Source organism: Rhinatrema bivittatum, chromosome 2, assembly GCF_901001135.1.
Source record: "Rhinatrema bivittatum chromosome 2, aRhiBiv1.1, whole genome shotgun sequence".
In the NCBI taxonomy this organism is placed as follows: domain Eukaryota; kingdom Metazoa; phylum Chordata; class Amphibia; order Gymnophiona; family Rhinatrematidae; genus Rhinatrema; species Rhinatrema bivittatum.
In genome coordinates, this window is record NC_042616.1 from 319,973,566 (window position 1) to 319,986,119 (window position 12,554).

The following is a 12,554-nucleotide window of genomic DNA, read 5'->3' on the forward strand; positions in this document are numbered from 1 at the left end:
TAATACCAGGAGTGTTGTGATCTTCCTGCATGCAGTGCCCTATCCCTATTAATACCAGGAGTGTTGTGATCTTCCTGCATGCAGTGCCCTATCCCTGATATCGGGATGTGTGCAAGAAGATCACAACACCCCCGGTATCAGGAATAGGGCACTGCGTGCAGGAAGATCACAACACCCCCAGTATCAGGAATAGGGCACTGTGTGCAGGAAGATCACAACACCCCTGGTATTAGGGATAGGGCACTGTGTGCAGGAAGATCACAACACTCCTGGTATTAATAGGGATAGGGCACTGTGTGCAGGAAGATCACAATACCCCTGGTATCAGGGTTAGGGCACAAGTTCTAGTCACATTGACTGATCACATTACTTGTTTTGTCAAGCTACCAACTGTTTCCATTTCCCATCCCCCATATACTGTCAGTAGGAAACTTGGTAACATGAATAAATAAGAGGGCAGCCAATAGGAATACATATTCATTCCTAAACTGACCTTAACTGACCTGAAAAGTGTCAAATTGTATCATTTTCAGTTAGTGCACACTAACTCCCAGTTAGTGCGCACTAACTCGAGTTAGTGCGCACTAATCGGAAAAAAACGATTTTTAACGATTTTTTAACTAAAAAATCATGCCTAAGACGATTTTCTTGCCCTGCCACACGATTTCTATCGTTAAGACGATATGGAAAACGATTCACATCCCTAATATGTACCACTGTAGAGGGGCACTTGGAATCAGGATGGATTTTGGAAGGGGGGGTTCGGGGGGGGGGCGTGTTAAAGAAACATTATGAGGTATCGATAGCAAAACTGACATTACTAAAGCTAGTTCCTCTAGTTATTCTTTTCATCCATTATAATGACCTCAAAGCTTTAGGGTTTTCAATGTTATTGTCAATCCCTCAGAATGTTTCTATAACACCACCTAAAACCCACCCCACCTTCCGAAATCCACAAAAATTGAAAGTGCCCCTCTACAGAGATACATATATAGATGAGTTTATGACTGAGTCCACGTGGAGGCTCTCTCCCTCTCTCTCTTTCTCTTTCTCCCTTTCTTTCTCTCTCTCTCTCCCTATGTTAAAAATATTTTCCCCATAATGCAATCCTATCATAAGCAAAAAAAAAAAATAAGCGTAGTGTTGCTGTATTATATTGGACACTACTGAGCCTCATTTCCATTAACTCCTCCCACGGAAATACTAAATGTTGCATTTGCTTTGCGTTATTTATTGTGCATGTTAAGGCCCTAACGCAAATTGATAAATGACCCAGTTAGATGGTAATTTTGAAACCGGCACGTAAAAACACTTTGGTGTATGTATGCCACCACACACCCAGATACATGGCTATTTTATGAGTAGCACACATATATGCGTGCACTTTTTCAAACAGCTTTGGCAAACGCACATGTGCCCACAATTTAAAGTGTGAGCACGCCCAGGTGCATAAATTAGGTTTCTACCATGTAAGTCAGGATATTTTAAAACCGGCGCATGTCTACACCATGACCAGTTTCACCAGTTCGTCCACCAGTTAGCCCATTGCTGAGCTAGGTCTTCCAAACCCCCTTGTTTTAATAGTGTGCATCCCCCCCCCCCCCCCAGTTACCCCAGACCCTTTAAACCCCTTTGAAATGAAGTTTGTGTTTGTTTTTTACAGTTGCACCTCATTAGCAGAAGTTACGCGACAGAGGACCTGGGTGCATGCTGAGACACATAAGTATTTACGTGCACATCTCTTGGCCATGCCCTGAAATGCCCATTCCCTGAAATGCCCACACCCCGCCCAGATCATGCCCACACCACACCCCTTTTTAAAATTGAATGAGATGTACATACAACAGGAAATATGCGTGCATCTGGGCGGCTTTTTTAATTCGGTCGTGCACATAAGCCCAACTTGCTCACATATTCCCTCATTGATGTGTGTTCTGGGCTTTTAGCAGAGGATGAAAAAATTGTCTATGCACATCATTTGGAGTGAGGAAAGTCTCACAAAGCTGACATTTCTACTATGTTCACTCACCCTAGCTTGATGGACTCTATAACAGAGTACCATCAAGCTAGGGTGAGAGAACATAGTACAAATTTTCATCAATTCTTCACCAAGGTGTACTATGCTGTTCATACATCTCACTCTACATGCAAAACAGGCCCCTAAACCCTAAACCACCACTAACACCTCACCTCGACCTATCAAGTGGCCCTCCTATAGAGATCCAAATAGGTGCACTCAGTGAGACCCTCCCTAAAGGTTATCTCTCTCTCTCTCTCTCTTTCTCTTCTCCCCTTCCAGAAATGGCCAAAATGCAATGAAAAAGCTGTATTTAAAACCAAGTGATAGCATGCATTATGCTATCATATGGCCCCTAATTTAACTAAACTCCTCCCCTACCATACTTTTCGCATGCCATAATGCATTTTGATAAATGATCCTATCAGATTGAAAAAGGATATGCACAGAAATTCCGTGAACAAAAGGCATGCATCAACAATTCCTGTAAAGCACACCTAAAAACAAAACACAACTACAACTGTTAGTCATCAGACAATGGTAGAACCTACTGGTAAGGCTCAAGGTGCAGGCACACAAAGTTTCGAAGGTATCCACAATCTATGGAGCATAGTCATTAACTGTCAGTCAGGGCAAATGGCTGTACATGATGGAACGGAGTTAAGGATGGTGGGGGGTGGGAGTCTGGGGTAGTTATTGGAGGCATATGGTGCTATAGCCCCTGTAGGGCTTGGAGTCGAGGTAGAATCCCAGAGAAAGAAGTGAAAAATTGTCAGAGAGTGAGAATGAAGGCAAAATGTAATTCACAATTTTTGCAAGAAAGTACACAAAGTAAAATTAAATGTAGAGATTCTAGGGTTGTACAATAAAAATATATTTTATGTTTTAGCAATTATCCCAGCACCATTACTTGCTTTGAAAGCAAGTATTTTCTAGGAATCTAGAGCTGAGAAAGATTTTGATGTGAGATAACTAATCAAAGCAAGTCAGCAAACAGACAAACATGAATACTGACATGGGCATAAGGATATGCAGCAGAGGAAGATCTGTAACTGTCATATGATGATTAGGATATGCAGCAGAGGCAGATCTGTAACTGTCAAATAATAATTAGGAGGTCCTGCCAGAACATGCTGGCTTGACTACCACAGAGTTAAAGCAAGACTAAATCTGTTAGATCAGGCATAAACAGTGCCTAATCAACAGTGCTTGAATGCATTTCAATGATATGACTAATACAGCATTCCAAAAGGATACTGGCCATGCACTAGATGATTTCTTAGGCACGTTCTTACTGTCCAGAATTAATGAAGTATTTAATTTTTTAAATTTTGATGCATTATTATGGGAAGTCGAGCATGTCCCTGAAACATGCTGATTGAGCTGTGTTTGTGTCAGGCAGAAGAATGTTGACCAAAATGATAAATGGAATGGAACAGCATCTCTGTGAGGAAAGGCTAAAGAGGTTAGGACTTTTCAGCTTGGATAAGAGATGGCTGAGGGGGGATATGATAGAAGTCTACAAAATCATGAAAGGACTTGAACAAGTAAATGTAAATCAGTTATTTACTCTCTCAGACAATTAAAGGACTAGGGGGCATTCCATGAAGTTAGCAAGCAGCTCATTTAAAACAAATTGGAGACAATTATTTTTCACTCAATGCACAATTAAACTCAGAAATTCATTGTGAGAGGATATGGTTACAGCAGTTAGTGTAACTGGGTTTACTAAAGCTTTGGATGTTCCTAGAGGGGATATCCATAAACTGTTATTAATCATCAATAAGGAATAGTAACTTGGAATCTTTTTAATGATTGGGTACTTGCCGGGTACTTGTGACTTGGATTAGCCACTGTTGGACAAATGGACACAGGATTCTGGGCTTGCTGGACCCTTAGTCTGACCTAGTATGGCATATCTTATGGTCTTATCTTCTTAATGGTGAAATTAAATGTGCCAAAGTGTCTCAATATTTGGAACAGGGTAAAGTTTCAGAAGGTCCAAAACACCTAGACAGCTATTCCTAGAGAATTATCTCAAATATTTTATTTATTCTGATGCATATTTTTGTAATAATCCTAAAAGATAAAAGGGTTAGAAATGCTGCAGGTGTAGTATTAAACCTGAGCAGGTTACATAATGCTGATATTACATTATAGGATAAAATTGACTGCTTCAACTGATATTTTATTATATGTATTGTACTCAAAATCAGCAAGCTTAGGAGTAGGAGACAGAGGAGCCCTGTGGAACACCTCTTGTGGTGTTGATATGCGGAGATTCCTTGTTGTTGATCTTTACTTTGTAGCCTCTGTTCGTGAGAAAGGAGTCGAACCATTTGAAAGTCATACCTGTTATCCCGATGTCCGAAAGTCGTTTGACTTTTGGACATCGGGAGTGGAATGATCGGGAGTGGAATGATTCACCGTGTCGAATGCTGCCGAGATGTCGAGGAGAATTAGAAGGAAGGAGTGCCCGGAGTCCATACCCATGATGAGATGGTCTGTGAGGGAGATGAGGAGGGATTCGGTGCTTAGCGCTTTGCAAAATCCATATTGCGATGACTGGAGAATGTTGTGATCTTCCAGGTATTCTGATAATTGGATGTTGACTATTTTTTCTATGATCTTTGCTAGAAAAGGTAGATTGGAAATAGGTCGGAAGTTGTTGTGTTCTCTAGGATCTAGATTTGCTTTCTTAAGAAGGGGTTTGAGGGTGGCAATTTTGAGTACGTCCGGGAAGATTCCTTGAGATAGTGAGCAGTTTACTATGTCGGCTAGGTACTTGGAGATGCCGTCTGGCACCGATAGAAGAAGCTTGGTTGGGATTTGGTCCAGTGGATGGTATGAAGGTTTCATTTTCTTTATAATGGATTCAATTTCCAGGGAGGAGGTGGGTTCAAATGACTCCAGTGAGGGTCCGGAATTTGAGGGAGGGGGTTTGGAGATGTGTGTGGAGGTAGAGTTGACAGGCAAGCCTGTTAGTAAGTTAGAAATTTTGTTGTGGAAAAAAGTTGCCAATTCATTTGCCTTTGCTTGTGCCTAGTGGTTTTAGTGAGCTCCGATACATAGGAGAATAGAGCCTTAGGACCAAAGACGAGGTCATTTATTCTGTGACCGTAGAACTCTTTTTTTGCTCGTTGAGTGGCGTTTCTGTAAATGTGTAAGGTAGATTTGTAAGCATTTAGTGTGCTCGGGCACAGTGTTTTGCGCCATTTGTTTTCTCTTTGTCTGAGGTTTCGCTTAAGTTCTCTGAGTTCGTCAGAGAACCATGGTTGTTTCCTGTTAGACGTCTGTTTGATTCTTCTGGTTGCCTGAGGGCATACTTTGTTCGCTATTGATTCTGTGATACTAAACCATGAACGGAGTGCTGAGTTGGGGGTCAGAGACTTCTAGATTGTGGAGTTCCTTTGTTAGTTGCTCGCTGAGGACTTCTGAGGAGCAGGATCTCCTGTAGTGAACTGTTGATTGGGTGGGTTGTGTTTTGGGGTTTTCCTTGCTTGTGAGGGAGATGGTAATCAGAGAGTGGTCGGACCAGGGAACTGGAGTGCATTCTGGGGGGGTAGAAGGTGAAAAACTGGAGTTGATGAAGATCAGGTCAAGAATATGTCCCGCTTTGTGGGTGGGTTTGTTGATGATTTGTGTGAAGCCCATAGCCTTGAGAGATGTGAGGAATGCTTCGCTGTTAGTAGAGAGTGGGATCGAATCGACATGGAGGTTGAAGTCCCCTAGTATCAAAGCGGGGGCATCTAGGTTGATATGTTTGGCTATGATTTCAACTATGGGAGAGGCATCTGAGTCTAGAAGACCAGGAGGGGCATATATAAGGAGGATTTGCAGATTTTCAGATTTAAACAGGCCTAGTTCTAATTTAGAGGCTGACTTATTTGGTTGGAGGGTAAGTTTAAGTTCCTTTTTGGCCGCTAGGAGCAGTCCGCCACCTCTTTTTTTCTGTCTGGGAAGAGAGAAGATGTCATATTGATGCGTGGGTAGTTGGTTTGTCAGGGCTGCATCTGTCGGTTTAAGCCATGTTTCTGTTATGGTGCAGATGTCTGGGTTTGTGTCGAGGAGGTAATCATTTAGAATGTGTGATTTTTTTGTGATCGATTGAGCGTTAAAAAGAGATACTGAGAGTAGTGCAAGACCCAGTAGTTGGGTTAAAGGTGAGACCATGATCAGGATAAGGGATCTGGTGGTGCATGTCTGGAGTAGTGTGAGGGGTTTTTCCCTGGTAATGGTGCTGTGGTGGAGGATGGGAATCGGGTATCCTTGAGTCATGTTCTGCTTGTGTTCAGAGTAGTCTGGGCTTTGGATGAGCATCTGTTTGTTGGAATGGACGGGTTAGGGTGAGAATCCTGTGGGGTTGAAAATGGAGGAATGAGGAACTGGGTATCCTGGTGGACACGTGCTCCCAGGTCCTGATAGAGACATTGAATCCATCGTAAAAATCGAGGACCAAAAGACATTTTCTCTAGCGTGGCAAATAGAAAGCCCCAGTGAACAAGATCGAAGGCCTTATCGGTGTCTATGGCCATTAACACCAATGGCACCTTTGTCATTGTAGACCACCACAAAGCATCCGTGACTTTCCGAACATTGTCGGCCGCCATCCTATGTGGTATAAACCCAACCTGATCACTATGTACTAGTTGAGGGAGAAAGGAATTAAGTCTGGCCACCAATACCTTAGCCAATATTTTTAAATCGACATTAATCAATGAAATAGGTCGGTAAGACCCGCATTGTGTGGGGTCCCTCCCCGGTTTTGGCAAGACTGTTATGCCAGCCACGTTTGAATGCAAGGGCAGAGACTCCCCATCACAAAGGCCATTAAAGAAGACTGTTAAGGGTTCCGCCAAATAAGTGCAACATTTTTTATAGTATTCCCCCAAAAAACCATCTAGGCCCGGAGTCTTGCCAGCTTTAAAGTCTCCAATAGCAGTCTGTACCTCAATAGCATGTATGGGGCTATCTAAATAGCTTTGTTGGGATTTAGTGAGAGTGGGCAATACCATAGACTGTAAATACTGATCTACATGGGCGGGAGTGATAGAGGAGTCTCCACCATAGACGAGAGTATAGAATTTAAACAATCCCGAATTTCTTGGGTGGTGGTTAACATCTGGTCATGTCTATCCTTAACCTTAGCTATATTGGACTGATATGAGCGTTGCTTCAGTAGCCTCGCTAAGTGTCTGCCTGCTTTGTTATGACCTTCAAAATAGCGTGGTTTGACTCTATTCAAAGCGTGGGCTATCTGTTCTGAATCTAACATATGTAATTCAGTGCGAGCCGCTCGCAATCTTGTGAGGGTAGCGTGGACAGGATTTCTAGAATGTTTCTGAGTTAAAGAAGTGATATCACGAAGTAACTCAGTCCGCCTTAATTCTCTTTGTTTCCGTAAGGCTGAAGAGAGCGCTATAAGGCGTCCTCTCATGACCACCTTGGAGCCCTCCCATAAAGTACTTGCTGCCTGAACCAACCCCTTATTCAATGTGAAGTATTCTCTTAAATGATCTAATAACATTTTGCTGTGTTCCAGGTCTCGCAGCAATTCCTCCATCAGCTTCCAAAAGCGTATGCCTGTATCAGGGTTGGCCATAAGAATAGCAATCCAAACTGGTGCGTGGTCAGACCATGTTATATCCCCTATGTCTGTTGTTAATACTTGATTTTGTGCCCCTTTATCAACTAATATAAAGTCAGTCCTGGAGTATGTATTATGGGGATTAGAATAGAATGTATATGATCTGGACGTAGGATTCCTCTGCCTCCAAATATCAGTAAGGTTCCAGTCATGCATTAGATTCATTAAGGCTGATGTGGCTTTCAAACCTCCCGTATTTCTATAATTAGATGAATCCACTCTGGGATTAAGTACCACATTGTGGTCCCCTCCCCATAGCAGCAGGCCTTCTGCAAAGGAAGAAAGCACCTCTGCTAGTGACTGGAAAAAGGAGCCCTGGTCTGTGTTGGGTGCATAAACATTAATAAGTGTATATAATTGTCCGTCCATATGTAATTTTAAAAGTAAATAGCGCACCTGAGGATCAGCAACATGGGATTTATATTCAAAGGTTACATATTGAGCTATGAGTATACCCACACCTGCATATCTAGACGTTTTGGTACTAGATGCAAAACAACAATTAGGGTACCCTGGGAATCGTAACAAATGTTTGTGGTGCTTACGGGTATGTGTCTCCTGGAGGAGTGCTATGTCTATGTGCTGACGATGTAGATCACGTTGCAGCAACTGACGTTTCATGGGAGTATTTAGTCCCTTCACATTGAGGGACCAAAGTTTTAAAGCCATAGGCTAAATGTAACTTGCAGAAGATAACCATCCTGTTTCACATGACTAACGCCTCTGTTCCTAGGACCATACCCTAAAGCAAAACAACAAGAAGTCCCCCCTGAACTCATGGATATTATTCCTCCCCCTCCCCCCTCCCCCCTCACATTACCATATGTACCCCCATTGGGTTATCACCTTGCCTGGGGGGTCTTAGTGGCCAGCAAGTACATAAGAACATAAGAACATAAGAAATTGCCATGCTGGGACAGACCAAGGGTCCATCAAGCCCAGCATCCTGTTTCCAACAGAGGCCAAAAACCAGGCCACAAGAACCTGGCAATTACCCAAACACTAAGAAGAACCCATGCTACTGATGCAATTAATAGCAGTGGCTATTCCCTAAGTATAATTGATTAATAGCCATTACTGGACTTCTCCTCCAAGAACTTATCCAAACCTTTTTTTAACCCAGCTTCACTAACTGCACTAACTACCTTCTCTGGCAACAAATTCCAGAGCTTTATTGTGCGTTGAGTGAAAAAGAATTTTCTCCGATTAGTCTTAAATGTGTTACTTGCTAACTTCATGGAATGCCCCCTAGTCCTTCTATTATTCGAAAGTGTAAATAACCGAGTCACATCTACTCGTTCAAGACCTCTCATGATCTTAAAGACCTCTATCATATCCCCCCTCAGCTGTCTCTTCTCCAAGCTGAACAGCCCTAACCTCTTCAGCCTTTCCTCATAGGGGAGCTGTTCCATCCCCTTTATCATTTTGGTTGCCCTTCTCTGTACCTTCTCCATCGCAACTATATCTTCTTTGAGATGCGGCGACCAGAATTGTACACATTATTCAAGGTGTGGTCTCACCATGGAGCGATACAGAGGCATTATGACATTTTCCGTTCTATTAACCATTCCCTTCTTAATAATTCCCAACATTCTATTTGCTTTTTTGATTGCTGCAGCACACTGAGCCGACGATTTTAAAGTATTATCCACTATGATGCCTAAATCTTTTTCCTGGGTGGTAGCTCCTAACATGGAGCCTAACATCGTGTAACTACAGCAAGGGTTATTTTTCCCTATGTGCAACACCTTGCACTTGTCCACATTAAATTTCATCTGCCATTTGGATGCCCAATCTTCCAGTCTTGCAAGGTCCTCCTGTAATGTATCACAGTCTGCCTGTGATTTAACTACTCTGAATAATTTTGTATCATCCGCAAATTTGATAACCTCACTCGTCGTATTCCTTTCCAGATCATTTATATATATATTGAAAAGCACCGGTCCCAATACAGATCCCTGAGGTACTCCACTGTTTACCCTTTTCCACTGAGAATATTGACCATTTAATCCTACTCTCTGTTTCCTGTCTTTTAACCAGTTTGTAATCCACGAAAGGACATCGCCTCCTATCCCATGACTTTTTAGTTTTCGTAGAAGCCTCTCATGAGGGACTTTGTCAAACGCCTTCTCAAAATCCAAATACACTACATCTACCGGTTCACCTTTATCCACATGTTTATTAACCCCTTCAAAAAATGAAGCAGATTTGTTAGGCAAGACTTCCCTTGGGTAAATCCATGTTGACTGTGTCCCATTAAATCATGTCTTTCTATATGCTCTACAATTTTGATCTTGAGAATAGTTTCCACTATTTTTCCCGGCACTGAAGTCAGGCTCACTGGTCTATAATTACCCGGATCGCCCCTGGAGCCTTTTTTTAAATATTGGGGTTACATTGGCCACCCTCCAGTCTTCAGGTACAATGGATGATTTTAATGATAGGTTACAAATTTTAACTAATAGATCAGAAATTTCATTTTTTAGTTCCTTCAGTAGGTCGCACACCCGGCTGATGGCAAAAAGTTCACAGCCAGTTCACGGTCTCGAACCTCTTTAACACAACACAACTCAACACAACACAACAGTATAAACATCTCTCATGTCAAAGTTCAACGGAGTTAGAGAAAAAGTCCAGCATAGAAGGGATGCGCAGCCCTCAGCGCCCTGAGAGCCCAGTGGTCAAATCAGAAGATACCCCTGGGGGAGTCCGTCTCTGTCTCTCCAAACATTGCTTATTGCCAACTCTCTGCCAGTGTGGGGTCTTCTGTGCAGTAGGCATCCTGGAGTCGGAATTCGGAACGGTGGGGGGTAGCGGGAGCTGCACCTTAGTGAATACCTCCTTCGCTTCCTCCAGGCCTCGGACTCGGTAAGTATTCCCCTTCACCTCAAATTGCAAGCCAAATGGGAATGTCCACTTATAGCGGATATTGTGGTCTCGCAGTATTGTGGTAATAGGCCGCAGGTCAAAACGTTTACGAAGAGTGGAAGCTGCAAGATCATTGAATATGTATAGGTTTATGTCTTTCCCAATTCCATTCTCGCTGCTTCCTTGACTGCATGTACAGTTTTGATTTTTCTTTATATGCCTGCAGGCAAACAAGAATGTCCCTTGGTTTTTCTGTTACTCTTGGTCCCAGTGTCTGCTGGCCCATTCAATGCGAAAGAAAGGGCTAACTTCCGTATCTTCTGCCCCCTCCACAAACTCCGCCTTCATCAAATGCTGAAACACTTTCGACGCTACTTCTTCACAATCTGTGTATTCAGGTGTTTCAGGTACTCCTCTAATATGCAAATTGTTTCAGCGGGACCTGTTCTCAAGGTCTTCAATCTTGTCAGCCAACAGTACCTGCTCTGCTATACTGAGCCTCAGCTCATCGGCCATTTTGTGCATCACATCGTCTTGTCTCTTTACGCGGGTTTCCATTTCGTCTAGTCTATTCCCCAGCGCGGCTAGATCTTCCCTGATCTCTGACATAGACTGCATGAGATCTGCTTTATGTTGCTTCATGTCAGGGCGTAATTCGATGAACCAATCTCTCATTTCCGAGCGGGATGGTAACTCAGAAATTGCTGCTGGGGCAGGGTGATCAGCATCGGGTGCGTGGGCCGTGCCTGTGCTCTAATCCGCCATGTGCTCACTGTTTTCTGGTCCCAATGTAGTGTAGGAATACCGCGTGAGATCGTAAAATTTCCTCACTTGGGCCCTCCAGAGGTGAAGCGCTTTCAGTAGTTGAATGGGAGATGAATTTTCAGCTTAAATTAGCGAGGTTCGAGCCGATAACACGGAGCAATGCCAGGAGCTCACTAGCTATGCGACCATTCCCGCTGGTGACGTCAGCGCGCCCCCAGGTAATAAACCTTCATCAGACTTCAACATAGAATTCAAGACACTGGCATCTGAATTACATTGGGACAGTAGATGCCTGAGGACCCTCTTTTTTGAAGGACTGAACTCTCGTTTGAAAGACGAGCTGGCAGCTCATGAGATGCCTGAGACCTTGGCTGAACTGATGAAGTTGGCAACAAGGATTGATCGCCAACTTCGTGACAAGGTTCAAGAGACCAAGAATCCCAGAAGACCCCTTCAGGCCGAAACTCGAGTTAAGTCTACCCCCAGGTCTGTTCCCTCGGGTCCAGTTGCTGGCATCAAAAGAGGCCACTAGGGACTTTTGGCAAGTCTTGGGGGGTCAGGAGGGTCCCCCAAGACTTGCCAAAAGTCCCTGGTGGTCCAGCGGGGGTCCGGGAGCGATCTACACTTGGGCAGTCGGCTGCCAGTAATCAAAATGGCGCCAAAAGCCTTTGCCCTTACTATGTCACAGGGGCTGACCAATGGCACCAGTAGCCCCTGTGACATAGTAGGTCAAAGACTATCGGCACCGTTTTGATGCGAGGCAGGCTGGAAAGCCCGACGGCACGGAGGGAGAAATCCCTCGTGGGACCCTGCTGGACCACCAGGGATGTTAGTAAGTCTTGGGGAGGGATCGGGTTGTGTGTGTGTAGGAGGGGTTATATTACAGTACATTTTAATGCTTGGGGTGGTTTTTTATTTAAAAAATTTAAAAGTGCCCCTCCCCCCGTACAAACCTGAAAAACTAATTTTCCTCGTAGTTCGAGTAAAATCAGTTTCGGAGTTCGAGGCCCCCAACCCATGACGAATTAGGCAATTTCATTGAAATTGCCTAATTCGTGATAAACGAATGCACATCTCTAGATGATATAGAGAGATCCAGGTGTAGATTTCCCAGCACGGCAGAGCTGAAGATGAGACAGACTGAGAATTAGATTACTCACTATATGGTAGCTGTAAGGTTGACGATTCCACTAGGCAGAAGTAGATTGATACAGGCACCGAGTCAGGGAGAGCAGGCCCTCGAGGAGCAAGTACCTG